Source organism: Mus musculus, chromosome 6, assembly GCF_000001635.26.
Source record: "Mus musculus strain C57BL/6J chromosome 6, GRCm38.p6 C57BL/6J".
In the NCBI taxonomy this organism is placed as follows: Eukaryota; Metazoa; Chordata; class Mammalia; order Rodentia; family Muridae; genus Mus; species Mus musculus.
Genome location: NC_000072.6, coordinates 55,530,308 through 55,554,703, shown reverse-complemented (window position 1 = coordinate 55,554,703; position 24,396 = coordinate 55,530,308). Strand labels below are relative to the sequence as shown.

Genomic DNA, 24,396 nt, shown 5'->3' with positions numbered 1-24,396 from the left:
ATCGCACCAGGAATGATGAAAGATTAGGAGCTTTTCCTCCTAAAGAAACAGCTCAGCATTCAGCCCTGGCCCGCATGCATTTAACCCTCAGGAATACCCTAGGTAGCTCCATATCTTTATCTTAACACAGCATTGCACAAACTGGAATTCCTGTTGCCAAGATCCAAAAATGTAAGCTATATATTAGCAAAATAAAGTGAATGTGTGATACATTGATCAACCATTGTCAGGTTAGTGCTGATCACTGCAATTAAAATCTTCTGGTTTTTGGGAGTTTTTTTGTTGTTGTTGTTGTTGTTTTGATGTTTTTTGTTTTGTTTTGTTTTGTTTTGTTTACAGTTCAGTTGTTGCCCGCCCCCTCCCAGTCTCCCCTCTCACAGTTCCTCATCCCATTCCTCCTCTCTGGTCTCCAAGAAGATACCCAGGTCTCTGCACTCCCTGGGGCCTCAAGTCTCTCGAGGGTTAGGTGCATGTTCTCTCACTGAGACCAGACCAGGTAATAGTCCTCTGCTGTATATGTGTCAAGGGGCCTTGTACCAGTGGGTGTAGGCTGACTGGTTTGGTGGCTCAGTGTCTGAGAGATCTCAGGGGTCAGGGTTAGTTGAGACTGCTGGTCTTCCTATGGGGTTGCCCTCCTCCTCAGCTTCTTTCAAATGGTATGTGGTTGGGTTATACAATATTCTGTCTTAAAATATTACCTGAATAATTGTGAATAAGAAATTTCAGTTTACAGGCTTCCATGTTCATTCCCTTCCTCCACTAGTATTTGTTAAGCACCTCTGAAATGCTGGGCTCTGTGGTGGACACAGCTGGGAGATAGAGTCTTTTTATCACAAGCAATTCATTGTCTGGTCAGAGTCTGCAAAACTACTTGTTGGTATTGTTGTAATAAGATAAGACTTAGTTCCAGGACAGCCAGGGCTATACAGAGAAACCCTATCTCGGGAAAAAAAAAAAAAAAAAAAGATAAGATTCACTGGGCATGGTGGCGCACGCCTTTAATCCCAGCACTTGGGAGGCAGAGGCAGGTGGATTTCTGAGTTCGAGGCCAGCCTGGTCTACAGAGTGAGTTCCAGAACAGCCAGGGCTACACAGAGAAACCCTGTCTCAAAAAAAACCCAAAAAACAAAAAAACAAAAACAAACACACACACACCCAAAAAAAAGATAAGATTCAAGTTTAGAGATTGAAACAATTCACAAATTAAGGACAGCATAGGGCAGTGCTCAATGGACAGTTAGGGGACAAGACTTTGGGAGGTTTTTTTTTTTTTTAATTTTCTTTGGTTGGTTGGTTGGTTGGTTGGTTGGTTGGTTGGTTGGTTTTTCTGCATGCTCCATGACGCCAGAGGAAAATGTGTGCATCAAAGCTGCTTAGACTTTCCTGGAGTACACTAATAATCATGCCATGAATTCTCATAAGAAAGCAGGAGATTAACTAGAACTTGGAACAAACGGCCATCTGCATGCCACCATAATCTCTTCTTGGTACCAAAATCTAAAAGGTAAACAGAAGACGATCTAGAAACACCAGTGAGCAAGAGAGTAACCAGATCTGGGGATAATTCCAAGAGGAATGAATGGCTGAAGAGCAGAGAAAGAAAAAAATAGAGGGGTCTTGATCAATCATCAAATAATGAAGACCTGACAGTTGGGAGGAGAATTTAGTGCCAGCTCTTCTCCAGAGGGAAGAGTAAGTGCCAAGGAGAGGGAATGTGTGTGTGGCGAGATCTTCACACACTGCAAACACAGTGAGGTCAAAGGAGACAAGAGAGAAAAGCCAGGCAGCAATGGTTAGTAGTGGATGGCTACTTGCACTGCTTGTCTGATATGGAGTCTGCGTGCAGAGAGTAGTTAGTGGAGCAAGAGTGTTAAGGGCATTACTGTGAGTGTTTTATTCAACAAGATGGAACAAACAGAAGCGTTGTCATTAGTATCTGCATGGGAAAATAAGTGTGATGTGGAAGGGAAGGTGTGTCCTCTGGGAAGTTAAGAGTGGATTGCCTGAGGCTGAGTGGTGAACAAAGAAGTAAAGTAACCCAGGTCCTATGGGGAGTCCTTTGCCTCTCATGACATTATTAGGAGCTAAGCTTGGGGAAACTGCTACATTTAGGGAGTTCCTCCTTGGAAGTATGTCTTGGAGCAGGATTTTCTTCTCGAACCCTTAACTTCTGCATCCTGATTCTGTCTCCATGGGACACGCCCTCAGCTTTACTTGTGCTTTGTGTTTGGAGTCTGGGATAGAACAATGGGACTTTATTTTATTTAATTTATTTATTTATTTATTTATTCATTTATTTATTGTAATAAACTTAACAAAGCTAGAAAGAGAAGGTTGGGCTACCAAGAATGAAAAAGAGAACTTGCGCCTTTCCTTCCAAGTTCAAAATTTTCCCTCTCACTGTTTCTAACCATGGTGACCAGTATCAGCAAACACGCCCTGTACCCTTCTCCATCCCCAGGTGAGTACACAGAGCACCAGCAGGCAGTGACGCCATCTACCCAGTTGTGGGTAAGTTTGGTCTCCTCCACCTCCCGTCCAAGTACAGATGATCTGCCTCCGAGTTCCTCATCTCAATCACTGCTAAGGACTGCAGAGATTCAGTCAAGCTCCCAACCTTCTACGTGTGCATTGCTGCATGAAGTCCGCAGTTAGCTGGTATGCTGCCAAGTCAGCCTAAGCGAAAGCCCAACATGGCACCCAGATATCTGCTTCCCCATGAAAGCCAACCACACGCTCAGACTCCACCTCCCCCCAGGTAATATCTGTACCACTGTTCTGTCTCCGAGCAATCCTGGAAGTAGGTTTTGCCTGAATCCCCTCCATCCTGATGTTTCCTCTCAGTGCTTTTCTACCTGCGGACCCGACCTCTTGCCTGGTATGCTCCCTACTCGCTACAGCTGCGCTTCTGGAGGAGGCCGAGCTCTCTGCCTTGAGTGCAGGGCAGAATTGCCATGTCCCTCCATGCTGTGAGAGTCCTGAGTAAAATCACCCATACCACGACTTAACAAGCACTCCCGGATAATTTTTCTTTAATAGCATGTTAGGTTCCCTGTGAAGCACCAACTAGTTCTTACATCCGTCCAAAGCCCTTAAAGACTTTTTGGTGTTGTTTTTAAGAGAACAATTAGAAGCTTGCAGTGGAAAGGACCCTGACAAAAACTCCAGCATAAAGCAGGGTTTGCTTGCCCCTTATCTGAGCCTCACTCAGGTCCTTTGTAAGATGAAGCGCTAGATAAAAGGTATCCCAACCTCTCTACCCCATCCCCACGCTGTTACTCTTGCCTTCAGTAAACGGAACACAGCAAAGTGAAAAGTATGAATTTAGTAGAGAACAATGCCATATAGACAATCATATAAAGTATCTTCTTTTTACTACCAAGGCTAATCACCATCTGAGGGAAAACTCCATCTTTCCAGACTTTGGCAAACCCATCTTCAGAAAGAAGAGGCCTTCTGGCAGCGCGAATGTCGTAGATGCTGGAGCAGCTTAGATCCTGGCTGCAGCAGTATCCATGGCCCCAGCAGCTGCTGGCGCGGCCAGCGTGGTTCACACAATCCCTGGATCAGACTGACCTCTAGGGGCCGCGTGACAACCAGCAGCCAGGGCTCCCGCGCACAAAAGGAGCCTCTGGAGGCTTGCAACAGGAGCCCGCCAAAACAGCCACACAAGGAGGGCTCTCACATGCAGACACCACAAAGCCAAAACATTAACATTTTGCTTGCTATTTATTCAGCTTCTTTGTCTTTAATTCCCCGTCGCCAAGAAGCCTCCAAATGTGTCTCTTTCGGTATCAAAGTGATCACTTCGGATTAAAGCATTCCTTCTGGAAAGATACCTTAATTAAAAATGTGTGTGGTGGGGAGGGGTGGGTGGGCAGCAGCGTCCTTCTAACTCCAGTTTAAGGAAAAAAAGGAAAAAAACAACAAAAAATAAATAGTTCAGAAGAAGAAGAAATGGCCTGTTCACACTGTGAGACAGAAATTGTTGTTAAGCTATTGGTGTTTCTGTTGGGTCTCAACACGGAATACTAAAGGTAACATTTGCTGAATACCTACTATGTGCTGAGTACTATCCTCAGTGAATTCTTTCATTCTACTTGTTTTATTATGAGACCTGTATGGGACAGAGATGGTGACTGGCAAAGTCTCAGCCTACAGGTATCAAAGTCAGGATTAAACCCCAGAGCACACGGTTTTCTCCTTTAATTATTGTATGTAAACACCTTTTCTTCACCTCACCCCATCCCCAACCCCTGCAGTTCTAAAGGCATTTCAAACTCAAACTACTGTTAACAGCATCCTCATCATTAATAGCAAACCACTAAGTAGGTCTAGCACCTGGCACACAACGAAAGTCAAGGAGAGAATCCCAGGGGGCAGGGAGGACAAGGTGAGGGCACTTCCGTGGGCAAGCTTTCAACATAGGGAATAATTATTGACAAATAGACTTAGTCTTTGCTTTGGCTAAGAGCCATATGGTCTGCCTTGGAGTTCTCAAACCACAATGGGAAGATGGAGGGAGGTGCCTTCACAGTTAGGTTGTCCGGGAAGTTAGATGAGTACCATATGTCAAAGGCTTAGTGAGTGCCTGGACCAGGATAAGCTCGAAATGAAAATACCCCAATGATCAATATAGCATTATTGAGGGCTGTTATTCAAATCTGGATCTACAAGTTTGGGGTGGTAGAAAAAGCTGGTTATGAAGTCAATTTCCATATGGAAAGATGTGTGTTACAGTTCTCCAGAGAGACAAAACCAAAAAGATGGGGTTATAGAGATAGGTAATAAGAGATTTACTGAAGACATTAGACCGCATGGTTGTAGAAGCTGAAAAGTGCCAAGGCAAGCCATCAGCAAGACAAAGAACTGGGGAATCCTATAACAGAATTCTCAATCCCAAGCCAGTGACTAAGAAAATTAGGGGGTCACCAGTACAAGTCCTAGGGTCCAAAAGCTATAGACCCTGGCATTCTAAGACTTCCTGTCAGGAGAGGAGTGCCATTACCTCAAAAGAAACTTTGCTTCTCTTCTGCATTTTTCTTCCATTTGGTAGATCTGGTGATGTTAAACCACATTGGGGGTGGGCGTGGGGGGAATCCTTGCTCAGACCACTCACTCAGATGCTGTATCAGAAACAATGTTGTATCTACTAAATTAAGCATCACGGAGACTAAAGGAGAACTCACAGTGCAAGATTCTGATACAGGCAAAAGTCGATTTGCTAAAACCCCCAACAGTGAAGCAGGCCACAAAGAGAAGCATGTGCCCAGTGTAGGAGGTGTGACTCATACCTCTGTACACCCAGAACTGCGTGCGCCATGGGCTTAGGCGGGTTTCATAATGTCACCTATAAAGGATTCTCAACAAATATCTCTAACCTGCGCCTGATGGAGTCTGTAGACCCACAGAGTACAGAAGAATATGTCAAACCACACCAATAGGAAGGCAATAAACAAAAATAAGGACATGGAAAATTCCAAAGACAAAAGATCCAGTTTCTTTAGGAACTAACTTGTCAGGGCAGGAGGAGGAGGAATAAGTACTGAGTGTAAGACACATGAGAAGCACATCAACAAACACAACAAGTAGACTGAATCAAGCGACAAGACATTTGCAAAACAATCTAAACACTGATTAGATCTTTGATATTAAAAATGTGTTTGTTTTCAAAAAGGATCTTTATAACTTTGAGGTGTGTACTGAAATATTCATGAACAATACGGGGCAAAGACTATGCTCTGCTTCCCAAAGATCCTTTCCAGGAAAGATGAAGGAAGTCACCACGGCACTTACTGATCATTTTTGAGGTTGGATGGTAACGGCATGGGGATTGTTTCACTATTTATTATATGGACATATATGAAATTTCCCAGAATACTTTTTTTTTCTAAGTGACTGTTCTAGCCTTGGATAAGTATAGAGTCAGATGTAAATTCTTGCATGTATTCAAATCCAAAAACAAACATCCAGGTACAGAGTAAGGAAGAATGAACCATCTAGTTGAGCACTGTGACAAAAGGCAGATGGATAGTACACACCACACCTGTGTGAAAAGAAATATAAAGGACAAAGTCTGGAAGACCATGAGACAGACTGGGGTTGGGGTGGGGTGGGGTGCAGCTAGTGGGCTTTGTTTAGTTTGTTTTGTTTATAATTCTTATGTGCCAAGCATGTATTTTTCCACTTAAGCCTTAACATATTTGTAAGACATATGTGATCACTGTGATCATAACACCTGACAACCAGAAAGAAAGAAAGATGCGTATCACTTACCTCAGAGGGCCCAGACCATCCCAGTAAGGAAGAAGTGATGGAGCAATGCTAGTTAACTCCCATAAACAGGAAGCAGGGAAACTCACAACACGGTGGACAGGAAGTAGATTAGAGCAGGAAGTGTTCAGAATAAGATACAGCCCACAAGGATACACCTTTCGTGACCTACTTCTCACTGCCTCCTGAAGCCTTGAGTCCTAGCCCTCAGGATCTAACAGTCTCTAGAATGGTCACAGACACAGCCAGAGATGTGACATAGTCATCTAGGTATGTCTCAATCTAGTTGAGATGACAGTCAAAATAAACCATCTCACCCTAGGTGTCAATGCTGGATCAGTTAGTAACTCTACCTTGCAGCAAGCAAAGTGATGTTTACAGAAAGCATGTGATACTTGTGAGCACACAGACAGATAAAGCAGGATTTAAGCCACCAAGACTCAAACCCAGAGAAATGAAAACAGTCCACAGCCAAGCACTGCCAGCAGGCTGTGTCAGGTCCACCTGAGGCCCTGGGTAAGTCTTAACCAGAACTTGGCCTCGTGGGAGATGTTCTAACCAAGTCTCTGACATCACCTGAAAAAGAAACCAAAAGTCAGAAAGCAAAAAGACACTGTAGCCATCTCTGTGAAGAATAGAAAACCCTGCACAAAGGAAGACAAAGCAAACCACACTGATGTCAAAAATGAAGGAACAGGAACACGTAAGAATTGGTAGTGGCCATCCAGAGGCTACCCTACCTTGGGATCCATCCCATCCGAAGACACCAAACCCTGACACCATTTCTAGTGCCAAGAAATGCTTGCAGGCAGGAGCTCAGTAGGGCTGTCCTCTGAAAGGCTCTGCTAGCACCTGACTAAGACAGATGCAGACACTCAAAGTCAACCATTGGACTCAGCCCATGGACCTCAACAGAAGAGTTAGGGAAGGACCGAAGGAGCTAAAGGGGATTGCAACTCCAAATGAAGAACAACAGTAACAGCAAACCAGATCTCTCAGAGCTCCCGGAGGCTAAACCATCAACCAAAGAATATACATAGGTGGGTGGGTCCATGGCTCCACTACATATGTAGTAGACGGAGGGGAGTGGGAGGGGAGGTGCTTGGTCCTGAGGAGGCTTGTTGGCCCAACAAAGGGGGAATCCACTAGTGGGGTAAGATAGGAATGGGTGGGTTGGGAAATATCCTCTTAGAGGCAAAGGGGAGGGAGAAGGGTGTGGGATTTCAGAGGGGAGACCAAGAAGGGGGACAACATTTGAAATGTAAATAAATAAATTAATCAATAAAAAGAAGAATTGGTAGTGGATTGGGCTGGTAGGAGGGTGTCAAGGAGGGGTTAGGGGCTGTGACTACCAGACAACACCAAAAGGGAGAGGAAGCAGGAGGATATTCAACATGAGTATTTCTTTTAACCACTGAAGCCAGGCACAGGTTATCAATTCTGCTGTATTTGATGCAGCTATATTTCTTTGTTCATTACTTGCTACAGGAAATAGTTCAATTCTCTGCAAAAATGATATTTCTGTGGTTTGGACATGTCCCCTAGAGGTTCATTTCAGGAACATTTTTTAGTTAATTCTTGATTAGCATACAAAGAAAGAGATTTCACTGTTATATTTTCATATGTATGTATGTATGTATGCATGCATGTAGTATATCACTATACTTTATTCTTACTCTCACTACTGGCCTTCCTCCATCTAAATACTTGTCTTTACAGTTTGAAGGATGCTTGAATTCCATTGCCCACGCTTAGACTTTTCCTCTTTCTCACATTCCCCTTCTCTTTTCATTACATGTATATTGATGTGTATGTTAGTATCCCTGCATCATATACCAAGGAGTGGTACAGCTAGGTTATGTGATAACTCTAATTTTAGTTCTTTTAAGGAACCTCCAAACTGACTTCCACAGTGGCTACATAGCTCACACTCTTACCAGTAGTGATTAAGGAATCCCCTTTCTCCTCATTTTCACAGCATCTGTTTACCAGTGTGTTCATGATGATGGTCATTCTGAATGGAACAAGGTTGAATCCCAAAGTAGCTTGATTGGTGTCTAAGGATGATGCACATGGTTTTTTTTTTTTTTTAAAATCTCTACTGGCTGTTTCTATTTCTTCCTTTTTATTAGACACTTATTGATTGGATGATTTTGCCTGGAGGTATTTAATATTCAGAGTTCTTCGTAAGTTCTGGAAACTAATTCCCTATGAGATATGAAATTGGCAAAGATTTTCTCTCATCCTGCAAATTCTCTTCACCTGCTGCTTTCTTTTGCTGTGTGGGAGCTTTTTGGGTTTGTACAGTTTCATTTGTAAGTTCTCAGGTTGTCAGTTCTCAGACTTATGTCCAGTGGGTGGGTTGGTTGGTTGATTGATTGGTTGGTTGGTTGTTTGGTTGGTTGGCTAGCTGGCTGGTTGGCTGGCTGGCTGGCTGGCTGGCTGGCTGGCTGGTTGGTTGGTTGGTTGGTTGGTTGGTTGGTTGGTTGGCTGGTTGCCTGGTTGCCTGGCTGGCTGGCTGACTGGCTGGTTAGTTGGTTGGTTGGTTGGTTGGTTGGTTGGCTGGCTGGTTGGCTGGCTGGTTGGTTGGTTTGGAATCCTTTTTACAAAGTCCTTACCTATGCATATACCTTAACGTGTTTTGCCTGTACTTTCTTCTAGATCTAGAAGGTCCAGAGTTTCAGGTGTTACAATATGACCTCCTATAAATTTCAAATTGACTTTTGTGAAGGATGAACAGTTTTAATTTCATTCTGTTACATATGGATAGCAAGTTTTCCCTGCATAATTTGTTGAAGGGACTATTTTTATTCCAGTGTGTGTGTGTGTGTGTGTATGTGAGTGTGTGTGTGTGTGTGTGTGTGTGCGTGTGATCAACTGTACCCAAATCCATATGATAATGATATTTAGAAGTAGGGCACTTAAAAAGTAACAGGAATTAGATGCTGTCATGAGAGCAGAGAACAATAACATCATTGGCGACCTTATAAGGAAAGAGACTGTCCAAGCCAGCCCATATGCTCTGTCTTCTCATGGGATCCCCTCTGCCATTGTATCATGCAGCACAGAGGCTCTTACCAGCAATGTCAGTGCCCAGATCTTGAGATTCCTAGCCTCGGAGTCATGAGCTGTACACACTTCTTCACAAAGTGCCAAATTTGTCGTGCTACAACAATCAAAACTTAGCTAAGACACCTATGAAGCTATGGAAAGTCGGTTTTTAATCAATGGAAAAAGGACAAATTTTGGTATGTTTTTGCTTGTAGTTTTTCGGGAGAACCACTGGATTCTAGTATGTGATGCAGGGATCCCAGGAGGGTTAAGCCTGTGGAAGATCCAAACAAAACAGCCTGCCTCCCTGGAGTTTGTTGAAAGAGAGTTTAACCTTCTAGTGTAGGAAAGAAAAAACAACTAAACAAATTCATGGATATTGGTCTCCTGTGCTTGAGGATATGAAGATGGAAGACATGTTAATCTTCTGCAAAGACCAGAATGAAGCCCACTGAAGTAGAGTTAGTGGTCCAAACCACTCAGCTCTATGATGGCAGGGGCAGCATAGAAGGCAGAGTTCTTGTTGCCCTGTTTGTACAATCCTTACCCCATCCATCCAGCTATAGAACTTTTGTGATTCTACAACACTGGATCCAAGACAGACAATGGGAAATCTTTCCACCAGTGAGTAATCAATTAATTTTTTTCAAATAAGAATCAAAAGTCACGTTAGCTATGTACTGGTATCTCACATGCCATCGTGACAGGACATGATCTTAGAAAGGTTTAATTAGTTGAGCTTAAGGGCCTGTTGATAAATTACCCGGTGTGGTTTACTAGGTCCTAGAGAGTCAAATGAACCCCGTATTTGTCAAACAAGTCTCTGCATTCAGGGTAAGTAGGGAGTCTGTCTCTAGCATCTTGACCCTGCATTGTGGAGAAGTGCCTGGAATGGATAACACTACCTTCCAGTATCAAGCCTTCCAATGTTACTCAAAATGTCTGGTCACTCTTTTAAGAAGGAGACACTCTTTTAAGAAGGAGACTGCATTTAGAAATGCAGGGGAAGCTAAAGGAGAAAGGTGAGCTCTAATCTCAGTAAAATGTGTATGCAATCAAAGACAGACCAAAAGCAATGATAAACAGGTACCAGCTGTGTGTCAATCACTTAGAACAGGCTGGACAGTGAAACCTTCAAGTCAAAATAGAAAAGACACACATTGTAGTATCAGCAGCGACTCCACCCATCCCATCAGCAGGTGGGTAACCCTTGTCAGCATCAGGGTAACCCTTGTCACCTTGGATACTCTTGGAAGTTTAATCTCAGAGACCAAAAGACTTCCCCTGTCACGACCCTATCTATAGGTGGAGGGACAGCACCAGACCTAGATTAGATATCCCATGGAAGAGTTTAGTCACAAAGTAGAAATGACAGTTAGTCCATATCCATTATAGATACCTGGACTCATCCATTTATCACTTTCTGGCTCAAGTCCTGGGCTAATGCTATAGAATGGAGAGGACTTGGATCTCTGTCTTCTGTGGTTGAAGGATACAGTCAAATGCTCATTTTCAGTGTACGATGGCTCCTACAGTGCTGGCATAGAAATAATAAATGGCAAAACGGGCTTAGAGAGGATTCCATTTATAAAGCCAATTCCATTTATAAAGGTATGGGGGAGATAGTCAAGAAAAGCCACACAGAGAGTGAAATCACACAGGGCTCACATGAGATGACGTCCCTGCATCCAGAGAAACATCAGCTCCCAACATGGGATCGATATGTGCAAATGACACCAAGACTGAAACAGAATGAATAGAATTTATGCCCCCCCCCCCGCCTCACTACAGCCTCACCACTATGCACATCAGATGAGTGACAGCTTTGATTGCGGCCCACTCCAGATGCATAGCACATTCTGCTCACTTCATTCAATCTGTTAGTGCTGGTGATGACTCTTGCAAGTGCTTGTTCATGGCCAGTGACAGACATGACAAGATGGGAGAAAAAAGGCAAAGCCTTCTTTAACTTTTGTACAAGCAATAAAGCTTTGAATATATAGAGATGAAATAGCTGCACTGAACTTCTTCCCCCTGTTTACCTCTTTTAAGTACACTGGAACCAGAGAACGATCTGCCATGGGGCATCTCAAACCATCATGCTTTGCTTGAGTAAGGTGGTGTTGGTAACTGGAGTTTTCTAGTTCCTCATGATATTCTCCAGTCACCTTGGGCAGCCACCTTGCCTGATTCTATCACGCTATTCTTCAGAAAGGGCTCATTGCCTGCACGTATTCTCTCTTGCAATGAAAGGTGTGATGCTCTCTGCAAGGCTCTATTTTTATTTGAAGTGCTCAGTTGGGAACGCTAAACTTTGTTTTGCTAAGTCATTTGTAACAAATAGCATATGATCCGAAGTCTATAAATTTGTCTCCCGGCTTCAAAGACTTTCACTCCCAAGAGCTTGAATTCTGGCACCTCACCCAGCCACATGATGATCTCAGGGCAGAACTTTCTATGAGAACTTTTAATGTCAAAATAGCCTCCTATTCAGGACTGAGGCAACCCCCCTTCCTTCCCTGTGGACCCGCATTTCTGCTGCTCTCACCAGGAATTTTAGTCCTCACCATGAACTCCATCAGGGAAGAAGCTAAAGACAGAAGTGGGAAACTAACAGAAACACAAAGTCACACACACTCTGTCATGGGATCTCTGCATAGCATGTGTTGACCATTCACTATGGGTCAAGTATTAGGAATGCCACAGCAAACACACCAGTGACCTAGGCATCAAGGGAACAGACATCCTGCATGAAATGAAGAGTCCAGAGACCAGTGCCAGCAGGTTTGAGAAGAAATGCAAAGCTGGAACTGTGGTTTGGATGTGGTTTGAGCGTCCTCTAGGGGCATGTGTCAAAAGTTAATCCACCATGAGAGTAGAAACTTGGTCCATGATGCTTAGCAGTGGGGGCACTGGAAGTGAACGAGATTCTACAACATCAACAGGGAGCCCGGGAGTGAATCCTGGAGACTTTGTAAGAGGAGAGATCAGGGAGACACAGACATGATCAGGGAGACACAGACATGATCAGGGAGACACAGACATGATCAGGGAGACACAGACATGATCAGGGAGACACAGACATGTGTGCACTTCTTGTCTCTTGACATCTGATGGCATGCATCAGAATCCCTAACAGGCCCTGCTTTTAATCATGCAAAATCATCCTAAAAGCTACTTGTGTTTTCCCTGAGCTCCTCTGTTACCATCACTGGGGCCTGAAGCAAAAGTAGTGATATTAACTGGGCATCATCCAAGTTGTAAAGTTCTCATTTTAAACTTTATATAGTAGAAATAATGGAAACATCATATGATAAATGTGGCCTCTCTGTCTCACTCTCCCTTCCTCTCTCCCTTTTGCTTTCTGCCAGTCCTGTGGTCCCAGATACTTAGGTATCTATGTGGCTGAGGCCAGAGGATCATTTTAACTCTTACCGGATGTACAGAAAGAGCCTGGGGTCAATCTAGGTAACTGAGATCTTGTCTCAAAGTTTGAAAAAAAAATGTCTAAAGAGGGCAGGGTTATAGCTCAGTGTAAAAGTGTTTGAATAGCATATGAAAAGGTACCTAGAGTCAATGGGTCAGTTTCCACTAACACCAAGAAAATTTTAAATGATTTAAATATCACATGTGAAATCAATTCAGTATTGATATATATACATCTGTGCATATATGCCTATATACGTGTATACACGTTTGTGTGTACATGCATATTATTTTTGGCTGCTTTATTATATTCCATTTGTGCACAAAACACACTTGATGCAATTTGCTCTTGCTGGGTGTCTTAGTAGCTTCTAATTCCTTGTTGTCCCACACTTTGCTCCAACAAAAATCCTGATAAAGATCCCCATGCAGTGCTCATAGGTTCTCTGGTCTAAATAAGGGGAATTGCTAGTCATCTGCCTATGTTCAGCTCAGTGTCTTGAGCACCTCCATATTGCTCTATCTGTCCATGCATGGCTATGTCATCAGTCCAGATATCTTCCCTGTATTCTCTTCCCAAATAATCTCCTAGGCATTCATCAGCATTGTAGTGGCCATTTGTACCAGGATTTTTGTTTGTTTTTGTTTGTTATGGTCAATTAGATGTCCGTAGTTTTCCCTCTATTTCACTACCCATTTCTTCCCAGTCTCCTCTCGTGGCTCTTCCTCCTTTCTGGTCTCCAGTGAGGATGCCCCTGAGATCTGCCTCAGGCCTGATGCCCCTCTTTTCTCTATTAATATGTGGAAACTTAGATGTACTTAGATGTACACCCATGCCTTTACTGCCCTTTCCACGTTAACATCCTGAAGCACACACATAGCCTTGGCCTTCACCACCTATGCGAAGCTTATGTAGCCACCTGCAACACAGTGCCTCCACTGAAAACCTGGTCCCTCACACTTACAGTGCCCATGGTTAACCTCCTGCTTCTTCTCCATAGTCTAGTCATCACCTTCATCTCCATGTTCTGTAAACAGCAATTCCACATGCCCAGTTGCTGATGCTAAAGTTTGAGCATGACTGATCCCTCTCAGCCACACCCAGTGTGGCAGCAGCACTGTCAACTCTGTCAAACTGTGTCACAGTTTGGCCCTTCTCCTGGCCTCACCTTCATTTCTCCTCAGAGTTGTAGCAACCATAGCTAACACTCCTTTGCTTCTCTTTATCCTGGCCCAGTCCACTTCCCACACGGCAGCCAGCCCATTTCACTAAAATGGACAACATGCATACATCTCCCATCAGATTGTAACAGAGAGGACAAGCAGTGATCTTCAAGGGGCAATGTTAGAGACAGGAGCTCTCTGCTGGCCCTGACCTTCCAGAGCACCCTGATCAGCCACCCCTGTTCCTGGCAGCCATGGCTGCTATTTCTCTATCAGGGCCTAAACTCCTTAATTCTGCCCCCAAATGGCTTCTCTCAATACATGCTTTGAGTGCTGATGGCAGCAACGAATCGCATCACCTGTGTGGCTTTACCGTAGAATGTCTGAGGAGAAAGGATGAGATCCTGGTACACACGCTCTCCAATTCTGCTGTGAAGTTATCTAGTCCTTTTCTGCACATTTTAAAACGACCACCACATAATGCAGAGTTTGGATGAGGAAAGGGGGAGGGGACAATATCTGTTTAATAGTATTAGAAGAAATATGCATATATAGCAAGAAAGTCACACACACGTAAGCCTAGTGGTCACATCACTAAATCACTGACAAACCGGGCTGTACTGACCAACCGCCTGACACTGCAGCAGGAACCACTGCTGAGAACAACTAAGAAACACCACAATGCCAAGTCTCTACTGAGAAGCCCAAGCAGGTTATAACACACACACACACACACACACACACACACACACACCAAGAAAAAACTGAGATTGCAGTAAAGTTACTGCAGGTGGGGAAGATACTTAGGCCAACAGGCCCTCCATCCAAACTGGGTGTGAGAACCATGCAAGAAAAGGAAAAGCTGACTTGGCAGAAATTCTCCCTCCCTCTCTCATTCCCCCTCCTCCTCCTCCTCCTCCTCCTCTTCCTCCTCCTACTTCTTCTTCTTCTCTCTCTCTCTCACTCTCGCTCTGTGTGTGTATGTATGTGTGTATATGTGTACATGTGTGTCCATATTTGGGTTTTCCCCCTATGAAAGAGTATAAACTACTAATAAAAAGAAGCTTCCCTACCGGCCTCCTCAGGCAGGGTATTGGCATTTTCTGAAACGTTAGTAGAGGTGATGAGATTACTAAATACTTAACATAAGACTACTTAATACAACCCAACTCGCCCTTCTCCCAACAGCTTCTGCAAAGGTTTTTCTGCAAAAGGACAGTCGCGTTGTAGTAAAAATGAGCATGTGGTTATTATGCAGGAAGATTTGTATTCTCCTGCAGTTATCTGGCATCCAACACACTCTCCAAGAGTGGTAGAGTCCTCCGTTGCTGAGAAACACAGAAGAATTCTTCTGCCTGGAAACCGGGCTGCTTTGATCTATCTGCTTCCCATTCTGCTGCCCATCTCTCTGCTGGCGTGCGATGCTGGGTGACGGTAGGCAAGGACCGCAGGCGGGAAAGATGCAGTGTTGGAGGAAGCAAATGATCACTTCGAGACTTCACTGATTAATATTGCAAAAGCCTGTGGAGGGGGATACTTGAGAAAAGCCAGTGGGCAAGCTGCAGCCCACATTCCAGGCAGTTCCTGTGCTCTGCCTGCATTTCCCAACTTCCTTTAGGAGGAAAGAGCCATCCCTTCAATGCCTCCCACACTAAGTCTGAAATACCTAGCAAAGTGACCCCCAGTGGGGCAGATCTGGATGGCTCCTACAATCAGAACGAATTGTTTTAATATCTTCAATTACTGGAGTTTTCCGTTTCTATTGTTCCACTAGCTGAGTTCTGTTTACGAATAAAATTTTATATCTGGGGAGTCCCCTTCCTCTTCTTTGCACTTTTGTGAGACACCTAATTAAGGACAGAGGCAGAGATAGAGCAAAACCTAGGTATGAGCCACACACTAAATCCTCCTATTTTCCACAGGGCCTCCCTGTCCCTCAGTTTGATCATTTTTGACACACTGTCACATGAGCTAATGTACTTATCAGTAAATGTAAGTTCAGTCTCAGAGTCACTTACACAGGAAGTGAAGGCACAGCGTGAGCCCTGCTCCTTTGCTTCCTATGAGTTAGCTTTGTGGCGGTCAGTTCTGGCTTTGATGAATTTGAGAAATGCCTAGGATAGGAGTAAGGCATACCTAACTTGTTTGAGGGGGCATTTCCAAGGATGATTCACTGAGGGGAGACTGTGATAAAAGAATAGGGGCAGAAAGCCAGCCTATGTGGGCATCTATCTATCTATCTACCTATCTATCTACTTATCTCAGTCTAGCTGTCCCTGTCATTCTGTGCCTTGCTGTGTCTGCCTCTATGTCTCTGTCTCTCTCTGTCTGTCTCTGTCTGTCTCTCTGTCTCTCTCTGTCTCTCTCTGTCTGTCTCTCTGTCTGTCTCTGTCTGTCTCTGTCTCTGTCTCTGTCTCTGTCTCTCTCTCTCTCTCTCTCTCTCTCTCTCTCTCTCTCTCTCTCTCTCCTGCTTGCCAGGAATTGAGCTGTTCTGTTCTGCCTGCCCCACGATAATGAGTTTCCACCTCTGAAACCATGAATCAAAATAAATTCATCTACCTTTAAGTTGTTTCTCTAAAGCATTTGATCATGACAACAACTGCAGAATGGCTGGCACATGCTCATCTCTCTCAGCCAGAGAAAGGAAGTAAGACAAGTATTTATGGCTCAGTATGGCTCAGTACTCCCGACATCCCAGGATACCCTCCATAAAGGTTAGCAAATATTTGCAATGTTTTAATTGGTTTAAGCCATTAGCCCTTCATTATTTGGCTATTTCAACTTTTTTCTTATATTAAATGTTATGACTCAGAAACACAAGCTCAGGAAACAGGAAAAGAACTAAGATCCTCTCCCAAACAAGAATCATGTGCATGAGTCCCCCAGACACCACATGAAGAGTTGCAGATTCTTAAATAGCCCTTTCCTGTGTGGGACACATCTGTATGTAAAAATGCTAGTCCTGTGTTAGGAGGAACGCTGCCCTTCATAAGTGCTCTGTTATTCCTACTTTGCTCTTTTGAAGTAGATAGAATCAGCCTCATTTTATTTCTAGAATAGCAAGTGTGCCAAACACAGAGATATGGTTCTATCCCTTTCCATGTAACCCCAGCACTGTGCACATTACCTGGCTAAGGCTTTAAACATTTGTTAACAGTCATGAATAACTCCACAGACTTAAAGTCAATTTGCTCCTGTTTCATCATAGGTCCTGTATCATCAGTTTCTCAGACTGTTTATCTCAGAGTTCCTTCAAGACCTAAAGAGATGGTGCAGTGGTTAAGAGCACTTGCTTCTCTTCCTACAGACCTAGGTTTAACTCCAAGCACCCATATGGCAGCTCACAACTGTCGCTAACCCCAGTTCCACAAGATCCAATGCCTTCTTTTAGCCTCCATAGGCACGAGGCACACACATGTCCAGACATACATGCCTATAAGACATCATACACATAACATCAAATTAAGTTAAAATTTAACAAAATAATTTAAGCAGTCCTTCAATTTTAGCACAACATCCCAGGAGTATTTTCACATAACAAAAATAAAAATAAAAATAAAGCGAGCGTACCTTCTTCTCCTCTCCCTTTTTAGCCCCTCAGTCAGCTCATTGAGAAAAGATGAACCAGCTACACTTGTTCCTAGAAAATTCTTGGAGATTCCAAAGTATAGAGTATATTTAGTTAGTACATATCCCAACATAGCTAGCTGTTGACTAATGATCACATTTCCCTTTAGGGAGAAAACATGCTAGTTCTCTCTAAATCTGTCCTGCTACTAATTTTAGCCCACACCAACCACGGAATCTTCATTTCGTTCCCCATGATGGATGCTGAGCTGCTGTTCTCATTTCCGATTGACCTAATCGTTCTCAAAAAAAATGATTTCTAAAAACTAGGGCTTTTTTTTCTTAATTAATATTGCTTCCTGTACAACTTTTAGAGGTTGCTAGTTTCTCTTCTCCCTTCACTAGGTGGGTAATGTCTCTCTCTGCCCATTTTCCATCTACATAATTGCAGAAAAGCATGCCAGACATGGCCAGAGAAACCTCAACTTCAGATGGCAATCACCAGGAAGCACCGGGCAGCTGAAGATAGAGAGAAAAGGGAAAGCTCCCGTAAGTAAGGCTTTTCTAGCATCCTGTGCTGCTCTGGGTGAGTCAGCCCCAGCAGGGCCTACAATGCTGTTTTACTCCCAAGATAGAACTGACAGATCTCATTTAACACAGACCTTGAAAGATCCTAGAGTCCAGTGTACTTCTCAACCCATGATGCAGGAGAGGAGTGTTCCTAGGTAGACTTTCACATGACTACTGTTTTTAAAGGCAGGAAGGGCCTTTTATCTGAAGGATAAGATTGACAGCCAATGACTTAGAAGCCCTTTTCCATTGTTGATTTTGTTGTTGTTGTTGTTGTTGTTGTTGTTGTTGTTGTTGTTGTTCTTCTTCTTCTTCTTCTTCTTCTTCTTCTTCTTCTTCTTCTTCTTCTTCTTCTTCTTCTTGTACTTATACAACATACAAGCCACTAATTCTTTCTGAAGTGAGTTCTGTTTCTTGAGAAGTCAAAGAGAAGCCAAGGAAGGTTCAGGTGCAGTTTTTAACTCTTCTTCCCAGAGAGAGTGGAGACACTGGAAGAACGGGGAAGTTTGGATGTATGAACAGTTCATGAGTTGCTTCAGCACGTTGGTGCTGATGATAATTACGCTTGAGTAAATGGGAAGCTTATCTGGTGAGAGCTGAAAGACATTTTTGGCAAGGCAAAACTGAAGAGGGTTTAAATGTAGAAGTGAAAAACTTCTGTGTGTGAAATGTTAGCCACAGAGTCCAAGAGAAGATACATCAACACACACGCCGCACAGATACACACACACACACACACACACACACAGCTGTGGATTTGTAACAAGTCCTAAGGAATCTTGGGGACATACGAAAAGCCTACACTGCAGACTTATTGCAGCTCCAACTCAAATTCTGGGCTATGGGAGAAGTCATGTAAGTAAGCCTACTGTTCCAGCCAAGACAGAAAGCCTTCTAAGCAGTTAAGAATTCAGTCCAGCCTGGACAATGATGAAGACAATGGTCTTGACCTTTTAGGTAGGTGACTGAATCTTGTGTCTCATTTTTATTACCTGGAAAAACAGAAATTACAATTCCCTTTTATACACTTGTTTCAAGAAATAATTTCTGGCATGTGCATGAAGCATAAAAGGCATGGAAAATGCAACAAGCAACTGTGGTAAGACAATGAAATAAACTTTTATGGTCTACCTTATATATTTCTATACTGCACTTTCATAAATATATATAGTATGACAATAATTAGGGGAAAGTGATTTGCAAATTACTAATAAGTTTGTAACTCCATGAAGTTGTGTTTTTTTTTTTCAAAGAGCAAACATGTAGGCATCAGCATAGAATGACCCAAATCCAATTTTGTTCTTGCTTAGACCATTCTACATGATACAAGACAGTCAGGACCTAGGTGCCCACCCAGTCAGCACCACTGATGCAAATGGAGTCCCATGTCTGCTGGAACATAGCACCTTGGCACACCAGCACCCTCTGCACAAAGAGCCTGTCAAGGTTAGACACTGAGAAGTGACTCCCAGTCCTACCCCAGAGGGGCAGATGTGATCCCTCTGGAAAGCCAAACTGAAGAGCACATTTTACATTTGTTTACTTTAGCAAGGACAATTCCCTCTTGCAGCAGATGCTTAACTGAGCCTGAGGGGGATGTCTGACACACAGCAAGTAGTAGGGCCGTGGGAACCAGCTCCTCAGGCCAACTGGAGCAGGGTGCTTCCTGCAGCAGTCCACTCCTATGGCACATTCAAGTTCTTCTAAACACCTTTGGTGGTGGAAAGAGGAGAGCTTGGGGGTCCCACAGATGTGCCTCAAGTCCTCTTTCTATTGCTGGCTCATATAAGATCACAGCTTGGAAGCATGCTTGCCTCTCTTGCCTCTATTTAATCAACTTTACTAGTGATGACACTGGGCTGGCCATAGTGGCACAGGATGCTAAGGGAGGAAGCTCACTGCAACTTTGATGTTAGCCTATTCTACATAGTATTCCAAGGATAGACTGGGCTACATAGAAATATTTTGAATCATCGATCAACAAATTTAAACAAGTAAATGAATAAATTAGTGATGCCTTACAAATGTCTTGTAAAAATAATTAAGAATCAATACTAGAATTTCCTAACTTGGGGATGGAGAGGTGGCTCAGCCGTTAAGAACAGATTCTGTTCTAGACCCAGATTCTGTTCCTAATATTTACACAGAAGCTCACAACCATGTTTGACTCCAGTTCCAGGGGCTCTAAAATTCTCTTCTGACTATCATGGGAACCCGCACATGACACATATGCATATGTGCAGGCAAATATCTATACATATAAAATAAAAATTAATAAATGTTTTAATATCCAAAAATAATTGCATTTACACAGTAAATTATTACTAAATGTTGCCTTTTCTAGCTAACTACTTGAGAAGCTAAGTGTACTTAGTGAGTACCTGCCTGGTCTTTCCTTAAGCTTCACTATGTGAACTGAGTCAAAAGAGGAAAATATGAACATAATATTGGATGTGGATTTTTAGTTGGCTCTGAACAGTAAAAACTGACTATTTCTCAAGTAGTCATTTCTATATGGTCCTTATGCTTAGTTCTCTTCTCACAAATGAAAGTGATTAAATAAATAATTTAGCTCTCAAGTGTTTTCCAAACAGGGACCAATTTATTGTAAGTGATGAAATTTAAATGCCTTGACTGCTACTACTTCTCAGGACTGGAAAATCCCCTTTGGAACAGAGTCCACTGTATATACAAAACTGATTCCCATGAGTATAAATTAAAGAGCAGATGGGCGCCTATACACAGGAAGGAATACTATCATCACTTTGTATTGCTTGGGAATCATAAGAAGGATAAAAGGGACAGAATTCATACTTTTTAAATGACTTAGGAATGGAGACATACATGTACACAATTAATATGTTGAAACAAAAATGAAATGTTGAAAGTGTGTGTCCACAGCACTCTTCACACTTTCAAACATGTTACCAGTAAGGACTCCTGACAACAGCATTCTCACCCATTTCCCCACAGCTTTCTTTCCTATATGTAACCTTTCTAGTGTTGTGAGATGTCCATTTTATGGTCTTATTTACTATTCAGAAAGTCCTTTCCTGCACCTATAAGTTGAAGCATGCTCTCTACTTTTTCTTCTACACTTGATCTTAGCCAAAAGGCCGAGAAGCGATCTACTTTGTCTTCTAATGGTTTCTGGGTCTCAGGTCTTTATAGATTTATAGTTTTCAAAACCTATTTTCTTTTGTTTTTTATATTTTGTTTTTTATTAGGTATTTATTTCATTTACATTTCCAATGCTATTCCAAAAGTCCCCCACCCGCTCCCCCACCCACTCCCACTTCTTGGCCCTGGTGTTCCCCTGTACTGAGGCAGATAAAGTTTGCAAGACTAATAGGCCTCTCTTTCCACTGATGGCCAACTAGGCCATCTTCTGATACATATGCAGCTAGAGACATGAGCTCTGGGGGGTATTGGGTAGTTCATATTGTTGTTCCACCTATAGGGTTTCAGATCCCTTTAGCTCCTTGCAAAACCTATTTTCAATAAGCGTTCTTAAATGCTGTAACTTTCTAGCCCATCACCCATCAGAGGTAGTGGAAAGGAAAGGTTAATCAAGTAAAGGAGAATGTGGATCTGTTTGGAAAAATTTATTTGGAGCAAAGCCAGTCTTTGTTCTCAGGATATCAGCAGTGCAGTTCACAGTGATCAGCACTGGCTGCTTGATCCACTTGCAAACACCATTCATGAATCAACAATGGCAGTTCTACCCAGAAGAAACTGTGAGACTCTGCCAATCGGCCAGAATATGTGGAAGCAGCAAGAAGCCACCAGAACACCATCAGGAGTGTATATATGTAACCTTTGGTGGCATTTCTTTCTATGAAGTCATGCCACACAATGACCAGCAAAGAGTGGCAAGGTGAACCAATACCATACAGAGCATCTACTGTCTATTGGGTTATATTTATATCCACTTCAAACATCACGTGTTCTCTCAAGCATCCACTCTAGCAAAACATCACCTGCTTCTTTTCCATGCAACTTCTAGAAAACCCCATATGTCTGTTCTCAGCATAATATCCTCCTTCGTATCTGTTTCAGCAACTTTCATAAGACAGAAAAACATCACATGACACAACTAAGTCTCCAAAGAAACCAAAAATTTCCATTCCATGTCCTTATGTTGAGGTCTTTGATCCATTTGCAATTGAGTTTTGTACAGGGTCAAAGGTAAAGCTCTAGCTTCATTTTTCTCCATGTTTAAAGCCATGTTTCACAGCACCATTTGTAGAAGATGTATCTTTATTCCAACATTTATTTTTGACATTTTTGTCAAAACTCAGGCAGCTACATTGACATCTATCTGGGCCTTCCATTCTGTTCTATAGTCTATGTGTCTCTTTTGTGACATTGCCATGCCTTTTTTATTACTATGGAGCTATGGTATGACTTGAAAACAGATGTGCTATCTCCAACAGTGTCATTTTGTTCTGAGTTGCTTTAGTTATCCTAGTTCTTTTATGTGGGTATTTTTTTGGTTTGGTTTGGTTTGGTTTGGTTGTGATTGGTTTTTGGTTTTTGTGTTGTTTTGTTTTTAGTTTTTGTTTTTCTGGTAGATTTTTCATTCTAGAATGAAAAATTCATTCATCACAGTTAAAGCCAACTGGCCAAACAATTATGCTGTGGCTATTTCAGGCAGTCCAGTCTCCTCTATGCCTATGCCCACAGTGACATACTTCCTCTGACAAGGCCACACCTATTCCAACAAAGCCACACCTCCTAATAGTGCCACTCCCTGGGCCAAGCATATTCAAACCACCATACCATCTATCTACTGGGAACTATGACTGGGAACCTCAGTCTTCTACAAGAATAGTCAGCAATGCTCTTAACCACTGAGCTCTGAGGCCCCCCTCTCTCTCCCTGCAACTTTTTCATGAATGTCTCTTGATAGAAAATTACTTCTACTTTGATTTGTTTGAAAACATCTTCCAACACAATGCTCCTGACTTTATAATGATAATGAGAAATGATGTCATTGTCAAAACCTCTTTTAACTAGAGTAAGGGAACAGCAGGGAGGAAGCTAGTGCTGTAGTAGCCTAAAAGACAGTAAAGCCATCACAGAAGCCATGAGGCAGTAGGTTTGGTGTTAGACACATCAACATGACCACAGGGAATGATGCAAAAATAGACTGTTAGGAGGTATGTGAAAGGCAGCATGGAACTACCACAAAGGTCCTATAGGAGAGTCTCAAGGAAGAGGGCTATGAATTAAATTGTAACCCCACCAATCTCATATGCTAAAGTACTAAATATTACTATTTGGAGAGAGAAATTGAATGATATAATTATGAATAAGAGAGATCAGAAGAATGGGACCCTAGGGGTGGATAGATGGCTCAGCTATTAAAGGCTAGGCTCATGTGTGGCCGGCAGATGTGTTCTGAAGAGAAGACACATGAAATTTTCATGCACAAAGGAACATGCAAAGACAGAGTGGGAGCTATGTGCAACCTCTGGAGGGTCTCAAAAATGCCAGCAGCACCAGCAGCGCCAGCACCTTTCTTCTCCTTGGACTTCTGACCTCCAAATGTCCACTGATTCAGCCACCCAGTCCGGGACATTTCATTTCAGCCCTAGGAAATGAAGCCAAGGAATCACGTGATCAGACTTCCATTGCTCCCTCTGCTGCCATTTCCTACCAGAGTCCCTTTTAACTTGGGTTATCTTATTACAGTTCTGCTAGCCTTAACCTCTTGCAAAGATCTTGGGATCCTTGGGATGGTCAGACATGAACTGGTTCTTTGCTGTCTCTTCTTTGACTAGGATTTAAAACCTTGCATAAAGTCCCTCCCTGTCTCTGGCATAAGGAGACAAACTCTCTAGTTCTGAGTTGCTGCCCTTTGACCTTTTTATACCCAGCTAATGCAAAGGCAGCCTCAGTGCAAATGCGTTGGCTCCTTCAGCCCTCCTGAAAATCTGATGACCCTCAGTACCCAGTAAGCCTTGCCTATAGTCATAAATTTCCTGAAGGTTCTTGGTGCAGAAGGTTACAGATTTACCAGCCTTTCTAGTTTGTGAAAATCTTCTAAGCTACCTGGTAATGAAGCAGCAGACAAACAACATCTGGGCAGATATTTATCTTGTTACGTTAAACATGCACCTGGCCCCTTAATTATCAACTATAATTGACAACTTCATCATCACAGAGTATTTTTCTGTCCATGCCACAGTGGTGCAAGTAATTAGGTAATAATTAATGATTCTTAAAGTACACTATTTCCTGTGAGTTCAATTTTCACTGTACGTATACTTAAAGAGCAGCACTTCTGTTTGCTTTACCCTACAGAGGAAGGTTCGAGCAAACAGAAATCTCTGTGCTTAC

The 24,396-nt window shown here is 42.8% G+C and overlaps 1 long non-coding RNA gene across 3 annotated transcripts in view; it reads right to left on the bottom strand.

Moving 5' to 3' along the window:
- Gm34441 overlaps window positions 1–17,661 on the bottom strand; it is a 114,743-nt gene extending 97,082 nt beyond the window's left edge. For all 3 annotated transcript variants that reach the window (XR_377705.2, XR_869122.1, XR_001785262.1), the window contains exon 1: window positions 17,485–17,661. This is a non-coding gene — a long non-coding RNA (predicted gene, 34441). The remainder of the gene's footprint in view (window positions 1–17,484) is intronic.
- Window positions 17,662–24,396: the final 6,735 nt, after the last annotated feature.